Source organism: Larus michahellis, chromosome 3 (assembly GCF_964199755.1).
Source record: "Larus michahellis chromosome 3, bLarMic1.1, whole genome shotgun sequence".
Lineage (NCBI taxonomy): Eukaryota > Metazoa > Chordata > Aves > Charadriiformes > Laridae > Larus > Larus michahellis.
In genome coordinates this window covers 52,186,209-52,200,794 of record NC_133898.1, presented here as the reverse complement: position 1 = coordinate 52,200,794, position 14,586 = coordinate 52,186,209, and positions in this window count along the sequence as shown.

Genomic DNA, 14,586 nt, shown 5'->3' with positions numbered 1-14,586 from the left:
GCTTTACTCCCATGGGTGAGCGCACATGGATTCCTAGAGAGGCAGCTCCAGGCGGGAGCAGTGCTCGGCATGAGCAGCGCTCTTGGCTGTGCATGAGTGCTCCCTTACCTGGCGGCAGTGATGGAGATCAGCTCTCCTGCCCCCAGAGCAGTGGGGATTTGGACAACCATTTATTTTATTTTTTTTTTCTCTTTTAACTTGAGATATTGCCCCTAAGATTCAAGCAGAAACTGTGGATCATGTTGACATGTACATGTTGACATCTTCTGTAATTGTTCAGTTAATGGGAAGGTTAAGATTATAACAGTTTTACCAAACTCCTTTGTCCCAAACCAGGCAGATTGTTGCCCTAGTAGTATGCTGTGCTGTCCTTGTCTCTCCCTCTCACTAGTCTTCTTTTAAATTATTCCATTTGGCTTCACAACTTGCCTTCCCTTGATCTCCTAATAGGATGGTGACCCCCGGTCCCTTTCTGGGACCTGCCTGCAACCTAACCTTTTCAGACTGCCAAACTTCCATTTGCTCCTTGTTTCCCTCCTGCTGTGCCACCGGTGTCATCAGTCCCTTTCTACTTCTCCAGCTTTCCATTTTCTTTCATTATTTTTCTGCTAGGAAAACTCAGTTTAGCTTATTCACTGCTGAGCCACCACAGTAGTTGCTGAGTAATAAAAAATCAGTGGAACATTACAACATTTGCAGCAGCTCATTTAGCAGCGCCACAAATGTCTTGCACGAGGAGAGCACGGTGATTTGCAGTGATTTCTATTTGTCCTAATAATCAGAATGTCTCCAGTTTGAACATTGCTGGGTTTGTTTGGTTGTGGTTTTTTTTCTGATTTGATAAAACTGAGTCTTCGTTCGTGATGTCCGCACAGCGCAGGTCTGCAAGCAAGAGGTGGAGGGTGGGATTGATTTCACCTGGAGAGCGTGGCTCAGAATCACAGAATCACAGAATGGTAGGGGTTGGAAGGGACCTCTGGAGATCATCTAGTCCAGCCCCCCTGCCAGAGCAGGGTCACCCAGAGCAGGTTGCACAGGAATGCGTCCAGGCAGGTTTTGAATGTCTCCAGAGATGGAGACTCCACCACCTCTCTGGGCAGCCTGTTCCAGTGCTCTGCCACCCTCAGAGTAAAGAAGCTCCTTCTCATGTTCCTTCTCATGGGCTCATCCCACTGTGGGACAGGCACCTCTGGCCATGGCGACCAGACACACTCCATGCCACATGTGCCCCTCTGGGCCACTGGTGAGGTTAGACCAGACACCCACCCTTCAGGTAGGTCAAGCTGGATGAGGGAAGTGCTGTCTCTGGGGACTTTGCCTGCTAAAGTGACAGCAGCAGCCCCGGCTAGGGGCTGGAGAGGTGCTGCAGGCACGAACGCTGGAGGAGATGGGGGCATCGTTCTTTTGGCAAAATACCAGTTTGTACAATAGATCCCCAGTCTACTCCCTGTCCTGCCTGCTTCTGGGTGTCAGGTTATTTCTGGCGCTGCTGACAGCTGTTCCTGTTCATACGATGTCTATGGGTAGCACTGCTAGCTCTGACATTCAGACTTAATTGACCCTCATCCCTCAAGGACATGGAGCAGAATAAAGAAAGGCTACACTATAAATACACTGAAGTAGGCCACGCATCCTTGTCTGGAGAGCCCTTCATCTCTCCTGTCATCATCTTGCCCAGGGGCTCAATGAGACCGTAGGTTTTCCGTGGTGTGCAGGAGCAGCCGCATGGCTGTGCAGCCTTCCTCTGGCCCACAGAGATGGTCCAGCCCCAGCCCCACTGAGCGCATTGCGCCCATCTATTACTTCTTGCGTGCTGAAGGATATTCCCCAGGTCTTCCTTGTCTTCGCAGAAATTGTTACTAATCCCGGATGGCTCACTTCATGGCTTGTTGGGTAGGGCCATGTGTTCAAGCATTTCTCCAGTGGAAGCCATAATTACCAATATTTCAATCTAAGGTGCAACTGCCACCAACAAACACCCCCGGCTCAAGCAAAAGATGGGACATTCTAAGCTAAAACTTGGGTGATACACAGGTTGTCACAGGTAGTGACATCATCAGTGAAGTCATTATCTGAGACAACAGAAATCTCAAAATAGTAGTGGAAAATTTTTTTTTCATGCATGTAAACCTATTCTACATGAGTATATATACATAAGACATACCTCTTGATCACCTCTGAGTCATTTCAGTCTGCTTTTCTGTAGCTCCATCGCAATCCAGAGAAGGTGGATGGGAATCAGGGGAGAATGAGGTCTCCAGGAATTCTGGAAGAGGCTACTGCCATCCGCTTGCTTCTTCCTTTTTAATATTTAAAATTTCAAATATTTTTACTGAGTCATTTGTCAGTCCGTTACTAACAATGACAATGATAATCACAAGATCACCGTAAGTATTACAGTGTGGGTTTGTGATGCTGTAAGACACCCAGTTGAACAGTATTACATAATAAGAAATTCAAACTATTTTTCACGTGCATTTTTTTTTATTTATTTACATCTCTATTTAAAAAGTAAAGATAGTATGCCTTCTATCTGTAACATAAAAAAGCAGCTGCCTTCACATTCCAGCAATATGAATGCAGCATGGCAAACTAAATACATATATATATATCTATATGCACATACACACACCCCTCAGCCTGCACAGCTGTTAATAAATATGTATTTTACGTTTATCCAGTAACTGCTGTTCAAGGTTTCTTTCCAGATGCTCAGGGACGAGTTAAACACCACTTTGATTACAGGGTGATGCATTCCCCATATCAAAAGCTAGCAAAAGGAGCTCCTTTGATAGCAAAAGAGACAGCCAGTGGTGATTAAAACAAGCAAATGTCCTGGGGAAGTGTTTGAAGCGAACCGCGGACCCTGATCAAAGCACAGGTAATGTAAGCAACACAAGGCTAGTAGGAAGAAATCCAGTCTTTTATTAGACCGGCACACGCTGTTGGAGAAAATGGGCAACTTTGGATATAGAGGCCTTTCTTCAGGTTTGTCATTTGGTCGAATAAAAAAATGTGTTGTGCCTCCCTGCCTGTGTTGCTTTTCTTGTGCTCGCAGACCGCTGCTGAGCCAATACTCCTGCTGCTACAGACGGCTCCCGCTTGCTGACAGGCGTGATTGATGCCACGCTGTCTAACAGTTTAGGGGAATAATCTCAGATCTTAGTTATTCCCGTACAGAAATGCAGCTCCCAAGGAGAATTTATTTGAATTATTGAAAGAGAGCTCTGTCACCGGAAGAAGAAACACGCAGTCGAAAGACGTGTTTGTGGAAGCCCAACACTTCTGTTACAACAACGCCAAAAAACTATTTTCCAACGTGGTGAAGGTTATCGTGGAGCGAAGCTGTCTGAAGTCTCAGTCTCTCACAATCACTTTCTGGCTTTGCCCAACTTTATTGCAGTGACTTCAGATATTTATTGGTTCCTTAATTTGTAGCTACACACCCCTCTGCCCTACCTGACTGTCTGGTTGCCTGCCCAAATTGAGACAAAAAAAGCCGCTCTGCCCCTTTCTCCCAAGAGCTGCAAGACTGACAAGAAGCACATCTGAGAGCAAGCAAAGAGCTGAGAAGAACCCTCTCGAGCTCACGTTTGCAAAGGGTTCACTGCTTCTCCGCTCTTCCTCATCTCTCAGCAGCAGCTTCCTTCACCCTGAGGACTTATGACCTCCGCAGGGAAGGTGGCTGAGCTGACAATAAGAGCCTGAGCCACATGTGGTAAGGCAGAGAGAAAACAGCGGGACAGGGAGGCAGAAGGGAAAGGTGATCAACCAGGGTGAGAATTTCTGCAAAGGCAGCATTTGACATAGAGGTGATGGGCAACAACTTGGAGAAGAGCCTCAAGTCTGTGTTTGGGCTAGATAAAGACATAAAACAGATGTTGAGGTTGGAATTGATTTATCCTGACCATCAGCTGGGTGCTTTGGAGAACTGTGGGATGGGACTGAACTGGGAGGGAGGTAGGTACAAGTCCTGGGAGGGGAGTGGGGCTCTTTTGTGAGAAGCTTGTTTAAAACTGCCTCCCCTTCGCCAGGGTGTGCGCGAGGTTCCTCCAGGGAAGGAGTGAGACAAGGACGAGAGGGACAAAACATTAAGCCGAGCCTTTATTTTTTTGTGCTACTGAAGTGAATCCTTTAGTGAAGCATTTTGATTGAAGGTAATGCTGACACATGCTCCCGTTGTAGATCTGCCAGTTTGCTTCCAAAGCAGCTGTGATCGGAGGAACATTTTCACCAGCCTGCTCTGCTGCCAAACAGGTGGGCAAGCAGGAGCGAGACTGGGTGGCTGACTAATTTCCAAATGTCAAGGTTTGCCTTTAACTCTCTCTCTTCCCCCAGTATGACAGAGGCACGGTACCCATTTGTGATGGCAGTGCCTTGGGCAAAAGGACTGTTATTGCTCTTGGGACACGGGCTATCGACACTGCACACCGCTCCTGAAGTCTCGGCACACAGTAATCCCTGAGGAACACGTCTTCATCTGTTTCTTCAGGGGCTGTTTATTTCTTAGGCTGTGTAATATTGCGTGAGAAGCTGCTGCAAAGTCCTGCACAAATGTCACTTGCACTTTCCTTGTAAATGAAGAGCTGAGCTCATTACAGATCCTGTCTTTGTACCAGCATGTACCTGCTTATTCCTCTTACAGAGAGATACGGTACATTGTGTACGAGACTCTCCAGAGACCGCGTATATAGTTTAACAATAACACATTGCCAAACGTATTCCATCTCAGAGACAGACGAAGAGACAGTATTTCCTGAAATAAACATCCCCCATCCATCCAATCCTTCCACATTCCAGCAGACAAAGACCTGGGGAAAGAAGCGAGGGAGGGACTCCTTCTTTATGAGGGAGCGGAGTGATAGGACAAGGGGTAACAGTTTTAAACTGAAAGGGGGGAGATTTAGATTAGATATTAGGAAGAAATTTTCTGTGAAGGTGGTGAGGCACTGGAACAGGCTGCCCAGGGAAGTTGTGGATGCCCCATCCCTGGAAGTGTTCAAGGCCAGGCTGGATGGGGCTTTGAGCAGCCTGGTCCAGTGGGAGGTGTCCCTGCCCATGGCAGGGGGGATGGAACTAGGTGATCTTTAAGGTCCCTTCCAGCCTAAACAATTTTATGATTCTATGATTCTATAAATTGTGACCTTTCCCTGAAAGCCACTCACAGTCCCTGCCTGACTAGGACATGGCTCAGTGGAGGTATTCACTGGGAATGTTGCAGAGCTGTGGCACATTAGACCTAGGCACACAGTTTGTAAACCTACAGCAGCTCTTAATGAAAGAATTTGCTCTGTAGCAGCCCAAAATCAAATGCTGAGGTATATGCAGAAGTAAACAAGAAATGCCTCCAACTGTTGACAAGCTGGGTCTCGGAAATGTCCATCGGTTACTGCCCATCAGGTCACTTCACTCACACTGCAAACCATCAGATGGTTTTGACAGCTGCGTGCTGCTGAGGCTGTAACTTCTCTAAGAACTCTCAGGGGTGATGCAAAATGGGGCAACCCCATCAGTGAGTCACATATATATGGGTAAACATAGAAAAGCTATGCACAAAGGTGCAGAGAGATGCGAATGGAAAAAGTAAGAGCTCTTCACTATGTGCATTAACATGAGACGAAATGGGGCAATCAGAGCCCGCTCTCCCCTGCATGCATTTCAGCATAGCCATTCTTGTTTTTCTCTTTCCCCCCTTCTTTTGGCTTCTCCTTTCTGCGTTGCTGACCATTTTAATAACTGTTTTAAGGGTGCTATTTTTCTGAGCACTGTTTCCAGCAGATTTTCTTTCCCTTTGCCACGTGTTTCTTTTTATTTCTTTATTGTCTCACTGGTTACATGGTCACCTTGCTGCTGGGGCGATATCCCCCAAACATGCACTTCAAATTTGCTTATTCTTCCCCGTTATCTTTGCTCCAGCTCCAGCCCCGGTGATCTTTGAACTCAGCTCCTTCTTCCTTGCAGAGGTCTTAACCTCACGAGCAGCTCTTCTTCTCTCTTTACCTTTTTCTTGTTTCACCGCTGCTTTTTCAATGTCATTACCTCTCTTTTCCACCACCAACACAACCACATCAAAGCTGCCCCTATGTTTCTTGTCTTCCAGCCTCTCCTGAGACTCTCCTCATTGAATTTCCCATAAGGATCCCTGCAAAGATCACAGGACCCCTAGAAACCCCTGCCAAAGTGATGAAATATGTATCGGCCCTACCTGCGCTGACAGCGATAGCCCTTTCGAGCCTCCCACGTCAATCATGAACTCTGCTGTTCACATGGTATCCTGCAAAGACGATAAACTAAGCACGGGCTCCTGCAGAGAAAATAAAAGCCGGAAGGGCTCCCTTGGTGCTTCACATTACATGGAAGCTTCAAAAAGGTAGGGATAAATATATTCAACCATTTCAAGACAAGGAAGTGCAGCAAAGTGTTGCAGAATGACTCATTTAAAGGTGTTTCAGAAATGTGAAGGAAATACACAGCGCTGGGTTAAGACGCAAGGGTGATACTTAGGTAAACTCCATCGAAGAAAAAGGATATTGGGACAAATTAGAGCCTGGAAATTCAAAGTTAAGTTAACCAAACTGTTGCATGTATAGGCAATCAGGACCACATTGGCTTAATCTGTCTCAGCACCTCGCTGCCCCAGGCTCTCTAATAGACAATGTTTGTCCCTAGACTATAAAGTATTTGACACCCTAAACCCTCTGTAGCTTTATCAGTTCTTTGGCCCATATTACTGTCATCCTAAACTAGGTCTAGCCCAATTTAAGTTGCAGAGAATACACATAAGGGAATATCCTTGCACACAGGGCTGTAGTCTTTTAGAAAATCATAAAAGCTTAAAGTAGTTAGCAATTTCCCAACTACTGACATCAATAAATTATATGAGGAAAGCGGATTGGAAACGAACTGAATCTTTGGATGAAGTACAAGAAGAAAAAGAGGGCAGGCACTGCTGCTGCTTATCAGAGCAAGGACAGGAGAAAAGTGTGTGAGCGTCTCATGGCCCTTCGAGCAGATTCTCAGGTACAGCCACGGCTCACTCTGGGGCAAGGACGCTAAGCAGACTTGAGCTCTTCCTCCTTTTAGCATGAGGCAGCACGAACAGGCAGCACCTCCAGCCAGATCATGGATGTGTCCCTCCTCCACTAACTACCTGACCCGGAACTTCTGACATTCATGTATGCAACTCATTTCACAGAAACAAATTTTGCAGGTGAAGCTTTTGCTCAAAACCAATGGATTCTGCTTCAACTATATTAAAATGTAGCTTTTTTTTCTCTAAAGGCCCATCACAACTTGATTTTTCCACTGGTTTTATATAACCATTTGCTTCTACACCAGAGAACAGATGATGCCAGCTAAACACAAATTTATGCCAGTATGACTTTAATGATTTCAGTGGAGTTGAATTAAGAGTGATGTGTTTAGCCTTGCTTGGTAGTGTTTCCTTCCTTCTGTTTTTGATAAATTAACCAGTTGCGATTATGGGTTTTTAATAAACGACAAGGTCTAATTTCTTCTTACAGCTGTGGGCTCCCTACCTGATGAGCATAAAACAAGACTTACTAATACCACTGTTTTAAGCCATCTTTTAACCTACGTTATTCTTGTTTGCATTTCGCTTGAGTGTTTAATTTTTTACTTATCCATTATTTTATTTTTTGCCTAAATACCAGTAGAAATGAAGTAATGCATGATGACTGCGAAAAATGACTATACGAGCAATAAACATTAATTAGTATTTAATTAATTTAAGGAAAAATACAATTAATGCATAAACAAAAAGTATGTAGTTGTACAGTGCTGTAAACTGGGAGGAGAGGAAGCGCCGGGGGCAAATAATCCTGTGTTCAGGCTAGGCTGCCTCTGTCACCCGAGAGGACAAAATTAAGACAGTAGGGCATTGCCAGCCCGCACTTCCACTGCCATCTGAAAAGTGCCCAAGGGGCGTTGTGCTGTGCTAGCTCAAGCTATTTTCCATCCCATCTGCTCAAGTTGATTTAGGGAAGCGCATTATGCAACTGCTCTGCTGTAGTCCTGCTCTGCTGACGTTCAAATGGATGTAGCAGCGCACTTAACACTTCTAGGAGAAGTTTTGAGGAAAAGGAGGGATTATACCAAACCAGGCTTTCCAGTCTGCAATGGTAGAAGTATTGATGTATGTCTGTTAAAAAAAAAAAAAAAAAAAAGAGGGAAAGACCTGAGGAAAGAAAAAGATTAAAATTGAGAAAGGCTGAAGTACACTCAATTGTATCAGCAAGGAGCAGTAATAGCATGAGAACCAATCAGGGCAAGACTAAAGACGCGTAACCTGCACAGCTTGGGCGCTTGGCAGCGAAACAGCGATGTTATCGTACACCAACAATCCAGGGCACAGTCACCTGCAGTCCTTCAGATCGTCTCATACCACTGCCAGTAGGGGAAGTAGCTCTTGTAAATCACACATGTTAAGGGCTTGCACTCAGTTAAAACAAAAATAAAACCTTTCAGTGTCTATTTGCGAAATGTGATATAACATCCCTATTGGTATTTAGTTTAATAAAATCCTTCTTCAAATTCCCTACGTTTTCTGTGATGAAACTATCTGATGGTGTCCTTTACGCAGAATAGTATTACAAACGATGTTGTCTTGATCCTTGTTTATGTGACTGTTACGCACCTCCCAGCTCTATTTGGTAAATCAGTGTTGCTCTAAGGACCTAGCTCCCCCAGGGAGAAGGGTGACAACATGTTTGTTCATCAGCTCTTTTCTGAAACATTTGATGTTCAGACACCACAGACATCCAGTTCTTTTCTAAGAGTAGGGAGAAGTGGGTTGGTCACAATGATTTGTGTGACCAACCGTTCCCAGCTCAATCTACCCTCGTTTCTTCCAGAGGTGAACAAGAAACCCCAAAACCATCACTGCACTGATTCAGCAGGGCTTATACGGACCTGTCTCAGGCTGTTATGTCACAGGTTTGCACTAGTCCCAGGAAGCCCATTTTGCCCAAGAACAGTCCAGGTTGTAGTTCAGGAAGGTGTGGATGTTCAGGATGAAAAGCTAAAGAGGCCATACGTCCCTTGACAATACCCTTGCATCTGGTGCTAGCTTCAAAAATGCCCCATATGCCTTGATTTATCTCTATGCTGGGCTGTGTTCATGTATTATGAGCAGCTGTAGGAGTCATCGCTGCTGCTGGGATGCATTTGACAACCAGGCTGCTGCCCCCAGTAAAAACTGACATCAGCTCGTCTTTGAGGCTGAGTATCACTTACTTGATGAGCAGAACGTGCAGAGGCCTTCGATACAGAGCTCATTTCAGTCCTAGGACTTAACCCAATTCCCTCTACAGCTGAAGTCAGTGGACAGACTGTCACTGACTTCCACAAGATTTGGGTCAGGATTTGTGGGGCTTGTCTTAGGAATGCCAGAGGTCTCCAGAACATACTAGGAAGCATCTTCTTACATAAATCTTGGAAACTATCTTATATTGCACACTTCTTGCAGTTTTAACTAGCTAGGGCTTTGCTGATATTTCATTAAATGAATAAGAATTAAAAGTAAATGATTTTCAGAATCAAGTCTAGAGCAGAGACAGAAAAGTATTTAAGTTCCGAAATGATTCAAAAATCACAGTATTTATAAGTTATTATTTGTTTATCTTCTGATCTATGACAGTTCACCAAAGTGATACAAAATTATCATCTCACCTCTTTCTCTCTCTGCCTCAAAGCAATATCAGAGCAAAGAATGACTCAACAAGAATAAAGTTGGTAAATATAAATGGCTTCATCAAAAGAACGAGTGCCACAGGATGCAAGTAACCTGTTTTCAGAGCACTGACAGAATTATGTCGATTCTATTCTAAAAATTTTCATAGTCACTGAAACATAAAAGAGCTGGTTCTTGCTATTTTTTGCTTACAGTTGAAAATTGACAGGAATTGTGAGATATCTTAAGAGTTATTTCAGGTCACTGATATTCCAAAAAGTTCTGAAAACTCGTAATTAATTAAAAAACAATTGCACTCTGAAAAGTGACCATGTAAAAATGCTAAATTGAACTCAAAGCACGTATAACTTGCACTCCGAGTCTTATTTCTCACACTGTAGGGGTTTGTGGCCTTGTATAAATTATGTTTGGTTTACCCTGTCACAGTTTCTAAAAAAGAAGCTGAGAGAGTAAGGAAAGTGAGAAGGAACAAGTTCCTTTTGCCTGTCAGACCTGTAACTGCAAGAGCTGCAGAAGATCTCCACCACTTTTTTCTCGTTAGCACTCGTTGGATGCAAGTGGAAATCAAGTTATTGACAGGCCTTAAAACTGACTTTTAGGACATATTTTTTCCTATTACCTACATTTATACATCCATACAAAGTTGCTAGTTACTGACACGCTAAGCATACAGAAATAAAGAAACAGGAGCCTGCGAACCAGTAAGCTTGTACAATGTGATGTTATCAAGAGTCCATTTTCACGGCAAGTGTTGGCTTGTTACAATCGTATTTCTGATGGCTCCTGCTCAGGCAGCCTCTGTAGGCTTCCATCTTCCTTGGATAATTCAGCAAAGAAAGACAAAGAATCCTTTAGTTCACATTCGCCCAGGCAGAATGACTCTTATTTTTCCAGACTTGCCCAAAATACTTCAGAAATCCCTGTTCTTTCCTTCTAACTCGTTTGTATACCTGTTTGTTCTTGTCAGCGACTGCTTACGGCTGCAGTGATCAGCTGGATCTGATCTCATTTCCAGCACAGATGTTTGGTTTTCGCAGCTTCCCCTTTTTGCGGATATTTGTTGTCGCATTTCCCCCTGCAGGGGTTTTAGTCTTTTGTTTTGTTTTACTTTAGTTTTTTGTTTCCTTTTGCAGCTTTGGCAGATACTGCAGGTTGCTTTTTGGCTTAGGCTCCCTCTGTGCCATGCTCCGGACGGCACCAAGTTGTAAAATGGCAAAGAAATGGCTGGATTCTGGTGTGGTTTGATCCTGCCACGTGTGTGAGTTGTCTCCAACGATACAACAGGTGCCTAAGGTGTGCCCAGGAATCGTTGCACTCCAGCACGATTCCCACTGGGCAGCGACAGCTATTGGGATTACAGCTCTTCCCCAACGGCTCTGCCAAGGAAGAACAGCTCTTAGAAAGCTGGAGGGACCTCAGGGAGGGAAGGTGAACTGAGCCTTTGGATCCCCCAGTGCTCTGGAAGTGTTTCTCTTGGTCTACAGGTCTGTCTGGGACAATGATGAGCACAAGGGCTCAGCACATGATGAGAGGGAGCATCCTCCCTCTTGGCAGGCACAGCTGCAGTTCTTGGGTAGGAGTCGGAGAAGAAACCGTGCAGTTTGCAGAGCCTGAGAGGGGCATTTCTAATAGAAAAGGAGGGCAAAGAAGAGGGGTGGATTGGGTTTGTGCTATTTGAAATGTGAACTACTTTGACAGTATTTCTCTGACAGGCTCACGCCAGGTAGAAGTCTGATGTCATAAATACTTGCAACAAGAAGTTATTTTCAAGCATGATGTGTGCTGCATGGAATACATCTTATTTTTAAATACTGACAGTATTTTAAAGTTATTCCTTTGCTCATACCATTATAAAAGTTGATTGCCCATACTAAATAAGGCTCAGTCTAGCTGCTGTTTGGGTGCCACATGCTAAATTGCTGCAAGAAGCGACGATCATAGTTCAGCTAGTGGAACATCTGCCTCTGAGTCAGTAATTACCGAGTGCCCCTGCATTGAATTCAGGGGTCACTGGGCTGCTGAATGTGCTGTTCTTGTATGAAATATGAAACAAAAATTCTAATCACTTGTTGGCCATTAAATAACTGATGACAGCTTTCATCAGAGACTCACAATAGCTTTGCTCCTCTAACTGTGCCAGGTAATTACATTCTCTCTACCTAAATGAACTTTCAATTACAGAGAGTACTTTTCTCCTCTAAACTGTTTAGAAACAATGTTATGCACAGTTACGTTATTGCCCTTGTCCCACCTCAGCGGCGGCTCATTTTCAGCACAAGGCAAAGAGATCCAGGTCCATACAAGGACGCTCCACACAAGCTTTGGCCCAGCCTCAACTGGGCTTCTGGCTGCTGTGCTCTTGGGCATCCTCATCTCGGGCTCATCTGTCCTGCGCGACCCCAGCTGCTGGGAGGAAGAAGCCCAACTGAAATCTGCTCCTTCCGAGAGCTCCCATAGGTACACAGGTTGTTTGTACCAGCAGGCATTGCTCCAGCGCGGGCGGAGGGCGGTATGGGATAATAGCATTTGACCCAGCTGAACTGAAGGGTATGAATTGTTTGGGGTTTTTTTTTATGGCCTTGGTTTTGCATCTGATTATTCAGTGATTCCGTTCAGGCACAAGTCTGGCTGCTTGCATTGTGGTAGAGGAAGGTCATTTTTAAAGAACACCGGTACGTCTGGATATAAAATGATGCCCCCCTCCCCAGCAAGCATTATAGCCATTCACAGCCGAAGAGAAGTGTTTATCTCCTGAGCAGGGTAATCTACATCTATCTTGTGGAAATATGTTATCTAACAGATCTCCATATTCAGCCTGGAAAAAAAAAATTCATATATACATTTATTAAGAGAGAACACAGAAGAAAGAAGCAAGAAATATGATCTCTTTATTAACATTAGTTGAACACAACAGTATATAGAAACTTCCATGTTTGCTTACAATGGGCCATTTCGCAGAGAAATAAACAATTCTTTTTAAAAAATGATTGACGACTACTCCTCGCCCAAAAATGCTTCAAGGCAGATATCAAATTGCTCGAGAATCTGCAATATTCTGCACTCTGCAAGCACAAATCCTTCTTACCTCTCCTGCATACCTGCAGCCATCCCTGTTCGGCAGCGCTTGCTTTCTGCCGCGCAGTTTTGCCCGCAGATTTAGAACTCCCGTCATTTTTACCTCAAACGACCTCGGCCCAGCTTAGACAGCATCCTCCAGATTTGACCCCGATGCAGATCTCACTAAAGGAAAGGGTCTGCTCGGTGTCACTAGGATAATGAGGCAAATACCCTTAAAGCCTGTAGCTCTGATCCCCTGGCTATCTGCTTTCAGTAATCAGATTCTGGAGGGCCGTTACTGTAAGTCAAGGCGGTGCTGTTAAGAGTAAGCAGCGCCGTGTTGTGAGGCTAACTAACCGAACTAACGGCACAGCAGCGGTAATAAATGCCCCCTCAAGCCATCTTTTTGAAGCAGCAAATGCTTATCAGAACTATACTGAACTCATAGAAAAAGGGAGGGGGGAGGAATATCAAAAGGCACTTTGAAGTCCTTCTTTTCTTTTGTATTTTTGACACAGTTAAAGGAGACGAAGGGAAGATGTTCAGAGCCATTAAGAGCTGTGGGCATGAGGCTAGTTTATGACATAATTACCTCACAAAACTCTGCTGGGTTCTTTCATGGCTATGAATTTTCACATAATACTGAAATTACTAATTCCCACAGCCTACCATTGTTTCGCGTTTCATTTTGGGGGATTTGCTTTTACCAGCTGATACGAAATACTAAAATGGCTTGCTTTCTTAATTACAACAGAAATCCTGAAGAGAAGGACACATTGCAGGAATATGAATTCAGTGTGGTCTGAATCACAACTCGTTTTTTCTGCTAGAGTTCATATAATGGGGAAGAATCTATGATACTGGAGAGGCAGGAAAAAAAAAAGACTGATACCGCTACATATAATTTAATAAAGTGAGAGGACAGAGTGAGGAGATTTTAAAACCAATGTTGCGGAGCACTGAGTGATGTACTGTGGAGAAGATTTATAGTTTGATCTCAGGTTAAACAGAGATGTGAACAAGCCAAATTTTGGAATCATCAGGAAAATAAATGGTTGGTTACACTAACTGTAAGTCCCATCAACTTTACTATCAGATCACGTCCTTATTTCTCCCGGGTATGATCCCCCCTATAACCCTGAACCAGAATTTCTGATATGGAAGTGGAGACTTTGATTCTTTTTTTCCCCTTCACAACACAAACCAGCAGCACTTGGTAACTGATTGCAATGTGAAAAAAACAGCAGGAGAGAGGAATCAGACCCCTCGCCATTGCAGAAATGCAACTGCCTATTTGGCACATGCACACGCTCTTCAAATTTCCGTACTGCTTCTCACTGCTCTACACTGGGCATAAATTAGTTCAAAAACCCATACCATCCTCATCGTGAAAAGAAGAGAGGAAACAAAGCTCTGCTTTGAGTAGCTGCCGCTTGCAAACAAACAGGGAAAAAAAAATACCCCTACGTGCCTTCAGTGGTGAAACTGTTACTCACACACAGGTCTCTGCAGACCAGTCCCTCCATGTAACCTCTGATTCCTGCTTCCTTCTGCATCTATTGCCCTTGCTCTGCCCAGTCCTAATCTCCCTTCTGTCACGCCTACCCCTATACCCTAGACACATTCTTTCTCTCCTGTTGTCAAAACTTTGCTTTTTTGGATCTCCATGAAAAAAGGAAGAACTTGCAGTCTGACTTGGCTGCAGAGGGCTGAAGGGCAGCATTAGATATCGAAGAGAAGCTGGGGAAGGCAGCAGAGAGAGTGTGCACACGGCAGCTGAAGCAAGAGGGAAGAAATTCTTTACTGTGAGCGTGGTG